The sequence below is a fragment of the Stegostoma tigrinum genome, chromosome 5 (assembly GCF_030684315.1).
Source record: "Stegostoma tigrinum isolate sSteTig4 chromosome 5, sSteTig4.hap1, whole genome shotgun sequence".
NCBI lineage: Eukaryota > Metazoa > Chordata > Chondrichthyes > Orectolobiformes > Stegostomatidae > Stegostoma > Stegostoma tigrinum.
Genome location: NC_081358.1, coordinates 36347365 through 36367412, shown reverse-complemented (window position 1 = coordinate 36367412; position 20048 = coordinate 36347365). Strand labels below are relative to the sequence as shown.

Genomic DNA, 20048 nt, shown 5'->3' with positions numbered 1-20048 from the left:
AATTGAACTAAGTTCACAAGCCTATGGTTACCTGCTTTTTTTGTCTCCTTCTCTTTTTAAATAAAGGTCTTACATGTGATGTTTCTAGAATCTAAGGATTCCTGGAAGATCCATCCATGCTACTATGCATGCACTATCACTGCAGCTACTTTCTTTAATATCCTAGGATGTATCCCATCAAGTTCAGGGGCTATATCTATTTAGCCCCACCCAGTCTGCATCAGCGGACACCTTCAGGGGCCCATGGGCTTGTACAGCAAGGTCTCTTTATTCCTCAGTACTCCCAAGGGACCCAACATTCATTTTGTCCATCTTTCCCTTGTTAGGCTTCCCAAAACCCCAAACCTTGTACCTTCTATAGTGATAATTATTGTATTGATTTCCAATCCTTTTAACTCTTGAATATTTAGCAATCTTTGTATATGTCCCAGAAAGGAAGAACATATATGGTTAGAAACCCTGGTGAAGTGGGGTGAGGGTGTGGTGAGGATAGTTCAGGTTTTAGATCCTCGGGGAGGCACACATTAAGGAAGCATCATGAGGGAGAGAGGTTCCCTAATATGTGTACAGGGGAATTTTGCCAAAACCCATCGACCACAAAGGAGGTCCTACCCTCCTTGCTCTCTTCTTTTAGCCAAGATAATGGAAGAATGGGCTGACCACTGCCTATTCCCCAGTCCTCCTCCAATCACCACCAATCCTAAACCTTGTGCAATGTGCTATGGCAGCAGAGGTAAAATGAAGTATGTAAATTGCCTATAATTGATGATTTGAGGACCTCAATATGCCTTGAGGCAGCCTTGCCACAGGCAACTCACTTACAGTCTGTTATTTGTGAGGCAGAGTAAGAAGGCAGCAGGCTGCTCATTTACTTCATTGTCCGTGAGCGTTCCCTCTACTATCGAAAGCATCAGTGAGAGGCATAAAATTGACTCAGATGTGTCTTTTTGAACTGCCGTATTTTCTATTTCTGCTAATCCATGCCACTCCAGTTCCTCAACTTTGAAGAAAATGTAAAGGAAAGCATAGGTAGCTTGGATGCCAATTTAATGTTTCATGGAGGCTGAAGGTTGTCTTGCTCTGCACCTGGGTCTCTGCTGATCCAGAATCAGTAAAATCACTTCCCCAACACTGCCAGCAAATAAATTAAACAATACCAAACTATACAATTAGTACCATATTGATTGGTGAAGCTAATAGAACATTTCTGACTGTTTGTTATCCTGGTATGCCTCCTTTGTAATATTCCAACTGGAACCATACTGAAGAATCAATTGACGATATGGCCCATGAGATACCTGTGCACTCTAGTGATGTAACTAAGTTTGTTTTCTCAACTCCTCTGAGAGCAGATTCTTCCAACTGCAGTAATTACCTAAGAAGGTTAGGTCTGACAAGTTGTGGTGCTCCAGTTTTAGGGGGTAGGCAGTCTGACTTGCCTGACTTCTCTCCATGATCTTTCATATTAGGAAAACTGTTCATAGCAGTTGTGCTGCTGGAAGCAAAAATGAAATGAACAGTTAGCAAAATGGTTCAAAAAGATATCCTAAGTGCCAGCAGAAATCAAAACTGGCAGAAAAAATTGTGGAAGCACATTGTGCTTGTAACAGCATTGTTTTGTGCAACTACACCCAAACCACATTGCAATAGTTCAAGAAGTGTTCTCAACATCTTCTTTGTGATTGGGCAATAAATGCTAAGCTACCCAGATTTTCCTACATCTAGTTCAGAATTTTAAAACAAGAACAATACTTGGACATATTCAAAGTGTTGAGACCTATCAAGGTAGAAGAATTTTGGAAACTTCACCAGAAATATTGATAGACTCCAGATACAATGTTATTCATTCAATTCAGAGATACATGGGTTAATTAAATGTGTGTGCAGGAAATGTTTTTGTGTCCATGCCTAAAAATATATTAAGCATGAAACTTCCATCATGAAATTCATTCCCAATAGTCAGCTCACCAGTTGTGAATGGTATGAGAGGCTTCAGGACAGCTGCTACTTAAAGGCATCCAGTAGTTATAAAGTGGACAAGAGCGCTGAGAAATCAGAAGATTGGGAAGTCTACAAAAACAAACAGAGGATAACAAAGAGAGCAATAAGGAAGGAGAGGATCAAATATGAAGGTAGGCCAGCTAGTAATATTAGAAATGATAGTAAAAGCTTCTTGCAATACATAAGAAACAAACGAGAGGCAAAAGTAGATATTGGGCCGCTCCAAATTGATGCTGGACGGCTAGTGATGGGAGATAAGGAAATAGCTAAAGAACTTAATAAGTACTTTGTGTCAGTCTTCACAGTGGAAGACATGAGTAGTATGCTAACAATTAGGGACAGCCAGGGGGCAGAGTTGAGTATGGTAGGCATTACAAAAGAGAAGGTGCTAGAAAAGCTAAAAGGTCTAAAAATTGATAAATCTCCTGGCCCCGATGGGCCACATCCTAGAGTTCTGAGGGAGGTGGCTGAGGAAATTGCAGAGGCTTTGGTTGTGATCTTTCAGAAGTCACTGGAGTCAGGGAAAGTCCCAGATGATTGGAAAATTGCTGTTGTAATCCCCTTGTTTAAGAAAAGATCAAGGCAAAAGATGGAAAATTATAGGCCGATTAGCCTAGCCTCAGTAGTTGGTAAAATTCTTGAATCCATTGTCAAGAATGAAATTTCTGAATTCCTGGAAGTGCAGGGTCAGATTAGAACAAGTCAGCATGGTTTTAGTAAGGGGAGGTCGTGCCTGGCAAACCTGTTAGAATTCTTTGAAGAGGTAACAAGTATGTTAGACCAGGGAAACCCAGTAGATGTTATCTATCTAGACTTCCAAAAGGCCTTTGATACGGTGCCTCACGGGAGGCTGCTGAGCAAGGTGAGGGCCCATGGTGTTCGAGGTGAGCTACTGGCTTGGATTGAGGATTGGCTGTGTGTCAGAAGGCAGAGAGTTGGGATAAAAGGCTCTTTTTCAGAATGGCAACCGGTGACGAGTGGTATCCTGCAGGGTTCAGGGTTGGGGCCGCAGCTGTTCACCTTATATATTAATGATCTGGATGAAGGGACCGGAGTCATTCTGGCAAAGTTTGCCGATGGTACAAAGATAGGTGGACAGGCAGATAGTACTGAGGAGGTGGGGAAGCTGTAGAAAGATTTAGACAGTTTAGGAGAGTCGTCCAGAAAATGGCTGATGAAATTCAATGTGAGTAAATGTGAGGTTTTGCACTTTGGAAAAAAGAATACAGGCATGGACTATTTTGTAATTGGTGAGAAAATTTGTAAAGCAGAAGTACAAAGGGATCTGGGAGTGTTGGTCTAGGATTCTCTAAAGGTTAACCTGCAGCTAGAGTCTGTGATTAAGAAAGCGAATGTAATGTTGTCGTTTATCTCATGGGGGTTGGAATATAAAAGCAGCGATGTGCTTCTGAGGCTTTATAAAGCTCTAGTTAGGCCCCCTTTAGAATACCGTGTCCAATTTTGGGCCCCACACCTCAGGAAGGACATACTAGCCCTGGAGTGTGTCCAGCGGAGATTCACACGGATGATCCCTGGAATGGTAGGTTTAACGTATGATGAACAGCTAAGGATCCTGGGATTGCACTCATTAGAGTTGAGAAGGTTGAGGGGAGATCTAATCGAAACTTGCAAGATAATGTATGGTTTAGAAGGGGTGGACACGAGGAAATTGTTTCTGTTAGGCGGGGAGACTAGGACCCATGGGCACAGCCTTAAAATTAGAAGGGGTAAATTTAAAACTGAAATGAGATGACATTTCTTCAGCCAGAGAGTGGTGGGCTTGTGGAATTCATTGCCATGGAGTGCAGTGGAGGCCGGGATGTTGGGTGCCTTCAAGGCAGAGATTGACAAATTCTTGATCTTAGAAGGAATCAAGGGCTACGCGGAGAGTGCAGGGAAGTGGTGTTGAAATGCCCATCAGCCATGATTTAAATGGCGGAGTGGACTTGATGGGCCAAATGGCCTTACTTCTACTTCTATGTCTTATGGTCTTATGGTCTTATACACACGTACAAAATAAGAGCGTAAGTAGACCATTCGGTCCCTTGAGTCTGCTCGACAATAAGATCATGGTTAATCTGTTTGTGTTTCAAATTTCACATCCCCAGCTACCCCCTATAACACTGCCAAACAAGAATTAATCCACTTAGGAGTGGATTTTTAAAAAATATTCAGTGAGTTGCCTCAATCACCTGATACGGAAGCAGGATGTTCCAATGCAACACAACCCTTGGAGAGAAACAAACTCTGCTCACCTCTCTCCTGAAAGGGTGACCTTAATTTTAATGGTGCACCTTAGCACATGGACTGCAGCAGTTCGAGAAGACAGCTCACCACCATCTTCTCAAAGGCAATGAAGGAAGGGTAATAAATGCTGACCCAGCCAATGATCCCACATTCAATAAATCTTTTTAAATGGTGTGGACACTCTACAGACCAAGATGTGAAGTCAGCATTTCCTTGACCTTGCTCATGCTGTGGAACCTTGGAAGGAGATTGCAAACTGTAGAATTAAGGTGACTAACCCTATCACTTGCTGGGTGTGGTGGGGACATAATGACATGGGCAGCTGGGAATTGTATGAGATACCCCTCTGGACTTCACAGAGAGAAAACCTGCATGAAAATCCCTGAAACATTTTTCCTGATTTTTCATAAAAGTCAACCTGCCATCATGCTGCCACAGAGTTCAGGTGATCGTGGATTGTTAATGAGAAAGCTTTAATTTGCTTTGAAATGCAAATCATATAATGATGAACAGAAGCCTGTGGCAATGAATAGCTTTCAGTTAACATAACTACTGGGGTTCCTCTCTTTAACTCTGCTCCTCCCTTTAATCTGCTCATTGTATCTGTTCTTTCACATTACCAACCCTTACATGATGTCACCTTCCACCCCTTTGTGCTGCTGAGTTCCTTCGAGCCGATCCCACACACTGACATATCTACTCCTACATTATATTTTCAGCTAAGATTTAGAGCTTTACCCACCAGTAAGCCTCCACTGTTCTTGTCCTAATTATAACTTCAAACTCTGAGTCACTATTTTCTTTGGGCTTGACAACAAATAAAATGTTGAAGAAATTTGTTAAGGGGAGTTCCTGCCTGACAAATTTAGTTGAGATTTTTGAAAAGGTGGCTAAATATATTGATGAGAGTATTGCAGTTGATGTGGTTTATACAGACTTCAGTAAGGCCTTTGACAAGATCCCGCATGGAAGGCTGATATTAACGGTAAGAGCCCATGGGATCCATTAGAAAATCAGATCTAAATTTGGCTTCCAAATAGAAGGGAAAGGGTAATGGTGGAGGGATGTTTTTGTAATTGGAAGCCTGTGACCAGCATGAATCACAAGTATCATTACTGGAACCCTTGCTGTTTGTTATGTACATTAATGACTTGAATGTGTATATAGATGGTATAATCAGTAAGTTTGGAGATGACACGAAAATTTATAGCATTATTGAGAGTTAAGAGGATGGTCCCAGGCTATGGTCTGATATTGATCAGTTGGTTATTTGGGAAGAGCAATAGCAGATGGAGTTTAATTCTGATAACTGTGAAATGATGCATTTTGGAAGGCCCAACAACGGAAGGACATACACAATGAATGGTTGGTCCCAATGGAGTACTGAGGGGCGAAGTGACGTTGGTGTATAAGTAGACAATGTGGTGAGGAAGGCATACTAGATGTTTACCTTCATTAGCCAGGTCAGAAAATAATGGAGCAGGGAAGTCCTGTTACAACTTTAGGAAACATTGGTTAGGCCACAGATGGAATACTTTGTGCAGTTCTGCTTGCCACACTATCAGAAGAATGTGATTGCACTAGACAGGATACAAACGTTGCCTGAGATGAAAAGTCTCTGTTATGAGGAGAGACTGGATTTGCTGGGTTTATTTTCCTTGTAACAGAGGAGTCTATGGGAGATCTGATTGACGTATACAAAATTATGTGAGGCACAGACAGTGTAGATCGTGAGAATCTCTTCCTCATGGCAGGTGTGTCTAAGACCAGAGGGCATAAGGGTGGCATAGTGGCTCAGTGGTTAGTACTGCTGCCTCACAGCACCAGGGACCTGGGTTTGAATTGAGCCTCAGGCAACCGTCTGTGTGGAGTTTGCACATCCTCCCTGTATCAGTGTGACTTTCTGCCAGGTGCTCTGGTTTCCTCCTACAGTCCAAGGATATGCACTTTAGGTGAATTAGCCATGGTATTCAGGGATGTGTGGGTTAGATGTATTAGGCATGGAAAATACATAGTGGGGGATGGTCTGGGTGGGGTGCTCTTCAGAGGGTCAGTGTGGACTTATTGGGCTGAATGGTGTGTTTCTACACTGTGGGCATTCTATTCTATTAAGGTAAAGAGTAAGTGGTTTAGAGGGGGTCTAATAAATTTTTTCACTCAGAGGGTGGTAGAAATATGGAAAATGCTACCAGAGAGGATGGTGGAGGCGAGTACACTCACAACATTTAAGAAGCATCTGATGAGCACTTGAAATGCCAGGGCATAGTCAGCTACAGACCGTGTGCAGATAAGTGGGATTATTGTAGTTTGGAGTTTGTTGGTCAGCATAGACATGGCGGGCTGAAAGACCTGTTTGTATGTTGTATAACCCAATGAATTTCTTTACGTTTTACAGACAGATGGCACTTTTATTTGATCACTTCATTAAAACAATTAGTATTTTGACGTCAATATGCACAAGAAATGTGAAAATCTGACGTTGACCAATTAGTAAATAAGTAAAGTTGCCATTGTCCCAGAGGACCATAGGGCTGCTCTCTCATTAGGGGCAGATGACTGGTGCTGGTTTATCCTGACTGTCATCACACCTCAGGCAAAGGGTGCAGTTGAAAACTTGGACTATCATGGTGACCTCAATAGTGAGTTAACAAATGAAAATGGAAGGATTGTGGCTGAAAAAGAAAAGGTCACTCTGGAGCTATAGTAAAACTGAAACAGAAAGGGCTTGCATTTGCGACAAAAAGGCAGTCATTGCTACAAAGTATGTATACTTCGTGATGTCTGCTTGAAGTGAGTGGATGTGAAATATAAATAATCGAGAAGCGACTCGGTTAACAAATAAAAGAAGGCAATTATGAATGCAGCTAGTTCAACCACGGTTCAAGGGAGGTCAGAAAGTCTCATGAAAACCAGGCTATTTTAAAGGGGCAGAAGCAAAATTGCTGAAGAAACCCAGCAGGTAGAATGATTATAGAGTAAATGTTTCAGGTCCAGTGACCCCTCTTCAGGGTTCCTGCAGCAATTTCTATGTTTGTTTTTTCAGATTTCCTGCATCCACTGTTGTAAAGAGTTATAGTTTCATACAGCACAGGAAAAGAACCTTTAGTCCAACTGGTCCACACCAACCGTGTTCCCATATTAAACTAGTCCCACTTGCCTGCATTTGGCCCATTTCTGTCCAAACCTTTCCTTTTCACATACTTATCCAAATGTGTTTTAGATGTTGTATTGTCCATGCATCCACCCCTTCCTCTGGAAGTTCATTTCACACATGAACTGTTCCGTGTAAATGTTCCCTCTTGTGTCCTTTTTTAAAAATATTTCCTCTTATCTTAAAAATATACCCCATGGTTTTGAACTCTCGCACTCTGGGAAAAAGACCCTTGCTATTCGCCTGACCTATGTCCTCATGATTTTATAAATCTCTGCAAGGTCATCCCTCAAACTCCTATGCTCAGGTTAAAGAACATAGAGCATAGAACATAGAACATAGAACGTAGAACAGTACAGCACAGAACAGGCCCTTCAGCCCACGATGTTGTGCCGACCATTGATCCTCATGTATGCACCCTCAAATTTCTGTGACCATATGCATGTCCAGCAGTCTCTTAAATGTCCCCAATGACCTTGCTTCCACAACTGCTGCTGGCAACACATTCCATGCTCTCACAACTCTGTGTAAAGAACCCGCCTCTGACATCCCCTCTATACTTTCCTCCAACCAGCTTAAAACTATGACCCCTCGTGCTAGCCATTTCTGCCCTGGGAAATAGTCTCTGGCTATCAACTCTATCTATGCCTCTCATTATCTTGTATACCTCAATTAGGTCCCTTCTGCTCCTCCTTTTCTCCAATGAAAAAAGTCCGAGCTCAGTCAACCTCTCTTCATAAGATAAACCCTCCAGTCCAGGCAGCATCCTGGTAAACCTCCTCTGAACCCTCTCCAAAGCATCCACATCTTTCCCATAATAGGGTGACCAGAACTGGACGCAGTATTCCAAGTGCGGTCTAACCAAAGTTTTATAGAGCTGCAACAAGATCTCACGCCTCTTAAACTCAATCCCCCTGTTAATGAAAGCCAAAACACCATATGCTTTCTTAACAACCCTGTCCACTTGGGTGGTCATTTTAAGGGATCTATGTATCTGCACACCAAGATCCCTCTGTTCCTCCACACTGCCAAGAATTCTATCCTTAATCCTGTACTCAGCTTTCAAATTCGACCTTCCAAATGCATCACCTCGCATTTATCCAGGTTGAACTCCATCTGCCACCTCTCAGCCCATCTCTGCATCCTGTCAATGTCCCGCTGCAGCCTACAACAGCCCTCTACACTGTCAAAGACACCTCCAACCTTTGTGTCGTCTGCAAACCTGCTGACCCATCCTTCAATCCCCTCATCCAAGTCATTAATAAAAATTACAAACAGTAGAGGCCCAAGGACAGAGCCCTGTGGAACCCCACTCACCACTAACTTCCAGGCAGAATATTTTCCTTCTACTACCACTCGCTGTCTTCTGTTGGCCAGCCAATTCTGTATCCAGGCAGCTAAGTTCCCCTGTATCCCATTCCTCCTGACCTTCTGAATGAGCCTACCATGGGGAACCTTATCAAATGCCTTACTGAAGTCCATATACACCACATCCACAGCTCGACCCTCATCAACTTTTCTAGTCACATCCTCAAAGTACTCGATAAGGTTTGTGAGGCATGACCTGCCCCTCACAAAGCCGTGTTGACTGCATTTAATCAAGCCATGCTCTTCCAGATGGTCATAAATCCTATCCCTCAGAATCCTTTCTAACACCTTGCAGACGACAGACGTGAGACTTACTGATCTGTAATTGCCGGGGATTTCTCTATTTCCTTTCTTGAAGAGAGGAGTTACATTTGCCTCTCTCCAGTCCTCAGGTACGACTCCAGTGGAGAGCGAGGATGCAAAGATCCTCGCAAGTGGCGAAGCAATTGCATTTCTCGCTTCCCAAAGCAGCCGAGGACAAATCTGGTCCTGGCCTGGCGACTTGTCAATCTTAATTTTTGACAAAATTTTCAGCACATCAGCTTCCTCTATCTCTATCCATTCCAGCCTACTCAGCCCCTCCTTATAACTCAATACCGTCCAGTCCTGACAACATCCTCGTAAATCTTTTCTCAACCCTTTCCATTTTAATAATATTCTTCCTATCACAGGGCGACCAGAACTATACACTGTATTGCAGAAGATGCCTCACCAACCTCCTGTACACATCCTAATGAGGAATGAAAGTGTACAGATTATGTAGCTGGAAAGAGATGACTGGATCTAGAGATGGAAATGTGATTGCAAAGTGGTAATGTTATTAGATTAAGAATTCAGAGACCCAACTTCACAATGATGTAAGGGTTCAATCCCACCATGGCTGCCAAAGGAATCATATAATAGATCTGGAACTAAAAACCTGTCTCAGCATTGAAACCATTGTCAAAAATACCTGCCTGCTTCATTATCCTTTAGGGAAGTAAGTCTGCACTCCTTACCTGGTCTGGCCTACAAGTAGCTCCAGATTGACAATGATGTGTCTTACTCTTAGCTGTCCCGTGAAATAGGATAGAACAAACTTTGTTTTTGCCAGTGATGCTCACATCCCATGAAAGAAAACAGCAAAAGAAAAATTAAAATTGCAGAGAAATTGTAGTTAAAAGGGCATTTGGCACGCTTGCCTTCATTGCTCAGTCCTTTGAATGTAGGAATTGAGAAGTCTTTGTTGAGGTTGTACAGCACATTATTTGAGGTGCCTTCTGGAATACTGTGTCCAGTTCTGGTTGCCCAGTTATAGGAAGGATACAATTAAGTTAGAGCGTATTCAGAAGAGATTTACCAGGATGTTGCTGGGTATGGAAGGTTTGAGTTATAAAGAATGGCTGGATGGGCACGGACTTTTTTAACTGGATTGTGGAAGGTTGAGAGGCAGCCTTATAGAAATTCATAAAATTATGAGGGGCATAGGTAGACTCAGTAGATAGAGTACTTGTCTTTTCCCTATGACGTGGGATTTAAAGTCAAGGGGGCACATTTTTAACGTGAAAAGAGAGATTTAAAAAAGACATGAGAGACAACTTTTTTATGCAGAGGATGGTTCATGTGTGAAATGAATTTTTCCAGAGGAAGCGGTGGATGTGGGTACAATTACAAGGTTTAAAACACATTTGGATAAGTACATGAACAGGAAAGGGTTAGAGGTATATGGGCCAAATGCAGGCAGGTAGAACTAGTTTAGTTTGGGAACATGGCTGGCATGGACCTGTTGGATAAACAGTTTGTTTCCAGGCTGTATGACCCTATGACTCCAAGTGAAACAGATGCAAATGCAGGTTAGGTTAGAAGGTAATATCACAAGACATTTGTAGATGTAATTTGACCCATTTGCTTCACTCATCCACACGACCTCCTCCATTCCTCCCCTTGCCACATCTAGTTCTTGCCTGAGGCCAAAGGCTGAATCTTGTAGAGCTACCGGGGTCTCAACCACCTGCTACAGGAGCCAACAAAACTCACATGATGCAGCTTCTCAGGATGACCCCTGGCATCTTGACCCATGCAGGCCAGCAGTCAGCCTTCTTTTGATCAAGGAGCCTGGAGGGAGGGAATCCTGTCTGTTCATTGCATCTCTTCTGTCCTCAGCTGCACTACCAAGGATTATACCCACCTGAAGCTCCAGATTGAGGACAGACCACGGTCCAGGTAAATGTTGGCAAGATGAAATCTTCGCTAGGGAGGGAGATGACAGCAGGGGCATGGCATGGCTTTTAGTGTTCCACTTCTACCCTTACCCCAAGCCCCCTGATGCCAGTACCCTCAATTAAGTTCACTAGACAAAAAAAAGCAAAAGAGCTGCATATGCTGGAAATCTGAAACAAAAACAGAAATCGCTGGGAAGAAATTGCAGCAGGTCTGGCAGCATGTGGGGAGATGAAGCATAGACTGGGTGATTGCTTCACAGAAATTGATGTGCTGTCAACAAAAAAGACGCTGAGATTCCAGCGGCCTGTGGAACACCACCTTGTTCCCTGGCCAGCTCAGAGCAAGTTGGAAGAACACCTCATTTTGCGCCTGTAGCCTTCTTTACATAATATCGAGTCCAACAACTTTAGGGCTTGGGCACCTTTCCTCATGCTTTCCTCCATCCCCACAAACCAGGTCTTGATATAACACAGGCTATTACCACACAGTATCTATTGTCAGCAACTAATAGACCCCATTAGCACCTATTCATTCTCCTAGGCTTGTCCTTCTGCACTCCTTTTGTCTGTCCTACTGTTTTTCTCTCTCTTTGTACTCTATTGCCAGATATCATTTATTCCTCCCTCCTTACCCTCATGCTTTCTTCTGTATAAAAACCATCCCTTTGCCAAATTACCATCAGTTCTCAAGAAGGATCACTGGACCCAAAATATTAATTCTGATTTCTCTCCACAGATGCCAGCAGAGACCAGATGGGAATTTCCAGAAATTTCTGTTTTTACAACTTCAATCAGTACTTATTACTGCTGCGTATGGGACACCACTCGGGGAGCCGTTGGGTTTGCTTGCCACGGTCCCCATATGGTAAGCCCTGGCTGCTGCTGGGTGTTAATCCCATTAACTTTCTACTTTTGGGTGGCAGGACTAGTAAGAATGTCTAGTCCTTTGGAGGTAGGAAGGCATCTCCTTTCCTTTCTGCCTGATGAAATACTTCCCCACTTCCAAACTCACCACAGATTCGACCCCAGCGCTTTGCCTCCACAATTGCTTTTTTTTAAGCAAGAAAAATATCCTGATCAGTCATTAACTTACCCTTTACCAGTTTGAAATTCCATATCGTACAGAAGCGCAATGCCTCCTTTAGACTAGGCTGTTAACTATTCATCGTAACTTTATACACTGTATCTTCTGTGCACTGCTTCCAGTAACTGAATATCTCCTTCCATTTTTAAGCAGCTAAAAAAGTGCACAGTATTCAAGGTGCAGTATGCCCAGTTTTGCCACGACGATCATTGTATTGTTTCTGTTTTAGCTCAAGAATTCAATATTCTAGGGTCACAGCTTTCTCATGTGAGATTATGGATTGGGTGGAGCACAGAACAACTACTTTGGGTGTGGGTATCAGGCTGATTCTGATTTGCCCTCACCCAAAACCCTGAGCATTTTTGCTGTCCATTCTCAGGCTTTAGCAGAGCATATAACTGGCAGATTATACTGCTGAATTTTTAAGATTCTGTTTTTTAATAGATAATAAATTCAGTGACAATTCTACTTGGCTCTCACTGCAAACATCATAAGAGACAAATGACACCTACAAGTGGAGATGTCATAAATACCATTTGCACAATTTCTCTAAGCATTCTGACAGTTTCCCTTCTGGAGTTATGGAAGGGAACCCTTAGAACGATATGAAATTTAAGGGATGAATGTACAAAAACATGTATATTGAAAACAGATCACATTTGTTTATCTACTTTCATTGGGTAAAATTACTAATGAACTATTAATTTAAATGTGGTGCCTACAACCGACTGCTCCTATACATAATGGTCAGGTTGTGTGTCAGTTGTACAGGATACACTATTCTTTAAGAATCAATAGATGGAGTTTCAAAATAATTTCTTTTCCAGTATTTATTACAAAGTAATGCTGTTGAATTTTTATTTGATAACATCAATGTTGTCAAGTCGATGTATTGTCAAAATGCTTTTCGTGAGTCAGCTGATGAAAACATTTTGTCATTTGTGCATCTATTGGTTCTGATGTCATTTACTAAAATTTGACCTTTAGAAATCTACATCGAGGTATTGGAAATATTTATCTTTGATTTGCAGAACAAAATTTGTAGAGAGGTAAATGTAGAGGCCCATTGTGCTTATCTGGTATTCATGCCAGGCAAGGATCAAGCATAAATATCCACAAACGGACAAATTCTTGCCCTGGATCTCCAATTCCCCTAACAGTAATCTCACTCAGGTTAAGGGAAAGAAATAAGTTGGAAAACTCTAATGTAATTCAGAAAAAGTTTATCACGTCCATTAATGGAAGAGGTAATGAAAAGCACTTAGTTTGCTATGCAAATTTTATCTTCAAAACATTCTTTTAATAAATGTAAATATGTTTCTGCCCAATTTGGTTGCATAACTATTGCTTTGAGAGTACAACACAAGGCTGAACCTTATACTTTTTCGCTAAGTGCAAGTTGTGTTGAGGTTTTTGGTAGGGAGTCTGAACATGAAACCTAGCAAGATTTCTCACCATACCATATTCAACACACTTCATGAACCATCTATCCCAATCCTACGGTGTCTCTCACATCGGATTCTATTCTCATCTTACACCTGGCTAATCTAGAGCAACTCACCACTCATTGGCTATCAATAATTCCAAAATCTTGGAATTCCCTCCCTAATGGCATTGTGGGTCAACTCACATCAGTTGGACTGCAACGGTTCAAGAAGGCTGTTCACCACCACCTTCTCAAGGGCAACTAGGAATTGTCAATAAATACTGACCCAGCCAGTGATGCCCACATCCCACAAATGAATAAATTAAAAAAAAGGAAAGGCCAGCTTCACTGACAGCTACACCATCTGCACAGTGGGACAACATTGCCCTCTGAAGTCAAGAACAAAGTATGAACATGTCACAGAAGGAGAAGATGGTCTCATGGTTCTCTGATAGGGAGCAGGACATCCTGGAAAAGGGGTGTTACAAAACAGATGCATTTGGTTCCCAGGGAGATTCGGCACAGGGGCCTGTGCAATCAGACTCTGGCTGTCTGGTTTGGGGTTACTACCTAGTCAGTCACCTTTTAATGTGGAGGACAAACAGCCAGAGGTGCTGCAAGAGGAACAGAGTTAGTGCTGCTCTCTTCTTCTTGCTGCCTCACACTCACTGTATCTCTGATACTGCACTCACTCCCACCAAAGCTCACATTCTGTTACTGTCACTACTACCTGCAACCTATCTTCCTTCACATGCACCTGCTGCGATTTTCACTGTAACTGCTCTGATTTTCATGTTAAGGTTTCTCAATATTTGATACGATTTGATTTGTTATTGTCATGTACCTCGGTACAGTGAAAAGTTTTGTTTTGCATGCAACACAGGCAGATCATACCATGCAAAGTGCAATAGGGTAATTGAACAGAGCAAAGAATATAATGTTACAGCTGCAGAGAAGTTGAACAAACAGCAAGATCAATAGTAAATTTAAAATTTGAGGATCCACCCAGAAGTCTAATAATAGCAGAGAAGAATCTGTCCTTAAATCTGTTAGTATGTGTGTTTAAACTTTTGTATCTTCTGCCCGACAGAAGAGGTTGGAAGAGATTATGAACAGAGTGGGAGGTGTCTTTGGTTGTGTTGGCTGCCTTTTTGGGCCAGCGAGAGTAGATGGCATCAATGGATGGAAGGCTGGCTTGTGTGATGAACAGGGCTGTGTTCACAGCTCTCTGCAGTTTGTCACGGTCATGGGCAGGCCAGCTGCTATTCGAAGCCATTATACATCCAGATAGATAGCAAGAACTGCAGATGCTGCAGTCAGAGACAACACAGTGCGGAACTTGAGGAACACAGCAGGCCAGGCAGCATCAGATGAGCAGGACAGTCAACGTTTCAGGTGTACACCCTTCATCAGGGCTGGGAAGGGGGAAGGGAGATTAGAAATAGAGGGAGGAGGGATGGGCCTAGGGGTAGGTAGGTGGGATGGCGATAGGTGGTAAGTGGAGGTAGTGGGGATTAGTCAATGGGAAGAGTGGGGCAGATAGTTGGGAAAGAAAATGGGCATGTTGTGTCAGGTCAAGGACGTGGCGATGAGAGGGAGGGTTGGACATGGGATAAGGCTGGGGCTGGGAAGATTTTAAAACTGGTGAATTCTACGTATAGGCCATTGGACTGTGGGATCCCAAGGTAGAATATGAGGTTGCTCTTCTAGTTTGTGGGTGGCATCATTGTGACACTGGAGGAAGCCCAGGGTGGACATCATCCAGGGAGTGGGAGTGGGAGTTAAAATGGCTCGCGACCGGAAGGTGTTGTTGTTTGTCACAAACAGAGTGCAAGTGCTGTATACAAAATGGTCTCCAAGTCTACACTTGGTCTCACTGATGTAGAGGAGGCCACTTTGGGAACTGTGGATACAGTCGACCAAGTTGGCAGGTATACAGGTGAACCCATCTGATATGAAAGGTTTGGGCCTTGGATGAAAGTGAGGAAGGAGGTGTGGGGGCAGGTGTAGCACTTCCAGCTGTGGCAAGGAAAGGTGCCGGGGGTGGTGGAGTTAGTGGGGAGTAGTGGGGAATGTGGAGCAGAAGAGAGAATCGCGGACAGAGCAGTCCCTACGAAAGGCAGATAGGGTGGGGAGGGAAATATATTTTTGGTTGTGGGGTCGGAATGTAGGTGGTGGAAGTAGCAGAGAATGATATGTTGGATGCAGAGGTTGGTGGGGTGATGTGTGAGGGCAAGGGGGATCCTGTCTTTATTTTTGTTAGTGGGAGGGAGTTTGACGGCAGAAGTGTGAGAAATGCAAGAGATGCAGTTGAGGGCATATTTGATCACCTGAGTGAGGGATGGGTGCGGTGAGCATGGTGGGGGGCAATTGCAGTTCTTGAAATAGGACAATATCTGGAATGTTTGGAAGTGGAACGCTCCATCTTGGGAGCGGATGCGGCGGAGGCAGAGGATTTGGGAATAGTACTCTTGCAGGAGGCTGGGTGAGAGGATGGGTAGTCCAGGTAGCTGTGGGAGTCGGTGGGCTTGAAATCGATGTCAGTTTCAAAGCAGTAACTAGAGACGGAATGCTTTCTATGGTGCATCTATAAAAATTGGTAAGAGTCTTTTTGGGCATGCCAAACTTCCTTAGCCTCCCAAGGAAGTAGAGACATTGTTGCACTTTCTTGATGGCAGTATCAACATGGGTGGACCAGGACAGATTATTGGTGATTATCACTCCTAGGAACTTAATGCTCTCCACCATCTTCACAGCAGTGTGCCTTCCACCTTGCTTTCTAAAGTCAATGACCAGCTTTTTCATTTTGCTGACATTGAGGGAGAGATTGTTATCTTTATATCATACCAACAAGCGCTCTACCTTCTTTCTGTATTCTGTATCATTGTTGCATCCAGATTGTTTGGTTTGCGGTAAGCTAAGAAGCTGAATTTGAATAAACTGTTCTGTGGCATTATTCAGACATTTATCAAGCTATAATCCTCCTTAAGTGGCAATTTACTGCTGTGTGGTGAGAAGCTCAATTCACTGTTTGGCAAAAGCATAAAAGATGCTGTGAGAACATTCTTGACATTAAGATAAGCTTTGCCAGGCTCCTTGTCTGATTCGGTCACAAATCACAGAATCCCTATGGGTTGGAAACGGGCCGTTCGGCCCAACAGGCCCACACTGACCCTCAGAGCATCCCACCCAGACCCATCCCCATAACCCGCCTAATCTGCATATTCCTGAAGACTATGTGCAATCTTGCATGGCCAATCCACCCAGCCTGCACAGAGGAAACCAGAGCACCTGGAGGAAACCCACACAGACATGAGGAGAATGTGCCTACTCTCCACAGACAGTCACCCAAGGATGGAATCAAACCTGGGTCCCTGGTGCTGTGAGGCAGCATTGCTAACCACTGAGCCCATGTTGCTCAGACCTCAATAAGATTTGACCCAAACCTCTTAATGACGTGAACCTAAAATGCCTGCAGACAGTGATGTCTGCCTCATTACAGGTCAAAGGACAATGGAAGACTGGGAAAGATATTTTCATGTGACAGCATTTCAACCCGAACAGTTGTCATCATTAATTCTCTGGTTTAATGCTTATTTAAATATGTCACGTTAATTAAACATTCAAAGCAACAAAAGCTTAAATCAATTGTCACACTGTTAAAGTACAGCAACATCTCAGCATTAGTTAATCAGAATGTAATGAATAAATTGAAGGAGAAGGCCCAGGCTCAGAAGAAAGAGAATAAGAGCTAATATTCAAGTTTGTTTTCACAAAAAGATCAAAAGAATGTCAACGACACATGTGTGAGTCTATCACATGGTCAACTGGAAGAATTGCTAATTCAAGATAATCTTTTTCAAATCACCATGCCTGTAAATTCCAGTATTTCAGGTTTACCAACTCCCAAAATTTGCCTGGCAAATCACATGGCTTCATACTATTATGTAAAGTTAGCTATCATCAATAAGCAAGAAAATACTTAAAGCAAATGCACAGAGCTGGAGATATCACAGTATGGATCTGGAGGAACACAGCAGGCCAGGCAGCATCAGAGGAGCAGAAAAGTTGACATTTCTGGTCAGGACCCTTTTTCAAAAATAGGGTGGGGGGCTGCTTGTGCTGGTCGTGGCAGGGGAGGGAGTTCAGAAAAAATACAGAAAGGAGAGGTGGGAGTGGGGAATGTATGTGTGACGGTGAAAGGTGGATCCAGGTAGGGAGTGGTGGGAATTAGTCAGTGAGGTGGGAGGAGCCCGGCCTCTTCCTATGACCAACCCTCCCTCTCATCCTTGCCTCCTTGACCTGACACAACCTGTCCATCTTCTCTTCCACCTATCCGCTCCTCCCACTTCCTAACCAATCCCTACCACTCCCTACCTACACTCACCTATCACCATCCCACCTACCTTCCTAGCCCCATCCCTCCTCTCGCTATTTATTTCTGAGCTCCCTCCCCCAAAACCCTGCTAAAATTCTGAACAAGGGTCCAGACCCTAAACATTAACTTTCCTGCTCCTCTGGTGCTGTCTGGCCTGCTGTGTTGCTCCGGTTCCACACTGTGCTATGTCTGACTCCAGCATCGGCAGTTCTTGCTAACACAGAGCTGGAAGTCTTTTTTTTGTTCATTCAGTGGATGTGGGTGTTGCAGGCTGGGCCAGCAATTATTGCTAATCTGTGTTCCCTTTGAAAAGGTGCTGGTGAACTTCGTGATCTGTTGCAATCCATTTGTTGTAGATCCACAATTCAATTGGGGAGGCAGCTCCAGGATTTTGACTGACTGACACTGAAAGTGGTATATTTCCAAGTTAAATAGTGAGTGGCTTGGAGAAAATTTACAGGTGGCAATATTCTCAAGTTTGTGCAGCCCTTTATCCTTCTTGATGACAGCTTGAAGTTGTCATTGATGGAGCCTTGGTTAATTTCTATAGTGTATCTTATTCAGCTACACCGTTGTTATTGAACACGGGACTGAATGTTTGTGGATTTTATTAACTCACTTTTTTGAAAATCGATTACCTCCTAGGTCAGTGCTTATTGCGCAGAAGACAGTTAAGAGTTGACCTCATTGCTGCGTGTCTGGAATCACATGTTGGCCACCCCAGTTTCCCTCCCTAAAGGACATTTAGTGAACTAGATGGGTTATTTCAACAATTGACAATGGTTTCATAGCCACCATTAGACTCTTAATTTCAGATTTTTATTGAATTTCTATTCCACTATCTGCTGTGGCACGATTCGACCCTGGATTTCTCAGGTCATTCACCTGATTCTCTGGATTAACAGTCCTAGGCCATCAGCTTTTCTGTGTGGCCAATCAAACAGGCTGCTTTCTCCTGAATTATGTAAAGTTTGTTGAGTGTTGAAGCTGCAGCCATCCAGGTGAGTGGGGAGTATTCTGTCACACTCCTCACTTGTGCCATGTAGATAGTGGACAGCCTTTGGGCAATCAGGAAGTGAGTTACTTGCCGCAGTATTCATAGACACCGAGCTCACGTGTACCTATTGTTTTTATAAAGATAGTCCTGTTTCTGGTCTTTTTTTACTTTCAAAAATATACTTTAATCATAAATTATCTATAAGTAAAAAACAAGTACAGCTCAGGTCCACACATATCTGTGGAAAATATAATTGAATCTTGACAGTCCTCATGACAACTTCAAACCAGTTCCAATAAAAGAGTACTTTCTAATCATGGAAGGAAACTGTTAAGATTCCCATTAAGGCAGCAAGAGTACCAAAGGTAGGCAGAGAGACAGGTAGTGTTGAGAAAGTGGGAGACTGCAGAAGGATTTGGATGGGCTATGACAGTGGCAAGGAAGTGGCAGATGGAATACAACATGGGAAAGTGTGAGGTTTTGCACTTTGGTGGGAGGGATAGAAGTGTAGACTGTTTTCTAAATGGGGAAAGGCTTCAGAAATCTAAAGCTTAAACAGCCTCGGGAGACTGAATTCAGGATTCTCTTCAGGTTAACATGTAGGTTAGGTTGGCAGTTAGGAAGGCAAATGCAATGTTAGCATTCATTTTAAGAGGGCTAGAATACAACAGTAGAGATGTACTGCTGAGGCTGCATAAGGCTCTGGTCAGGCAGCATTAGGAATATAGGGAGCAGTTCTGGAACCTATTCCTAATGAAGGACGTGCTGGCAATGGAAGAGTTCAGAGGAGCTTTACAAGAATGCCTCTGCAATGAGGGGTTGTCAAATGGGGAGCAGTTGAACACTGGGTTTGTGCTCACTGGAGTTTAGAAGGACGAAGGGGGATCTCACTGAAACTTATGGACACTGAGAGGCCTGGATAGACTGGATTCAGAGAATGATGTTTTTACTAGGTGAAGTGACTAAGACCCAATGGCATAGCCTCGGAGTGAAGGGATGACTCTTTACATTGGAATAATAAGGAATTATTATCATGTACGTTAATAAGGACGAAAACAATGCAAAACAATCAAGACAAGGGACTGTAAATGGTGCGAGCAGTTTAATAATGGAACTTGAGAATCTGTAATAACAGCAATGGTAACTTAGGGCTTAATCTGAAAAAGGATCACCAGACCTGAAAGGTTAACTCTGC

At 43.1% G+C, this 20048-nt stretch overlaps 1 long non-coding RNA gene across 1 annotated transcript in view; it reads left to right on the top strand.

The window, feature by feature from the left end:
- Nucleotides 1-11788, top strand: part of LOC125451828 (uncharacterized) — a 165175-nt gene extending 153387 nt beyond the window's left edge. The window contains exon 4 of the long non-coding RNA XR_007247399.2: nucleotides 11705-11788. This is a non-coding gene — a long non-coding RNA (uncharacterized LOC125451828). The remainder of the gene's footprint in view (nucleotides 1-11704) is intronic.
- Nucleotides 11789-20048: the final 8260 nt, after the last annotated feature.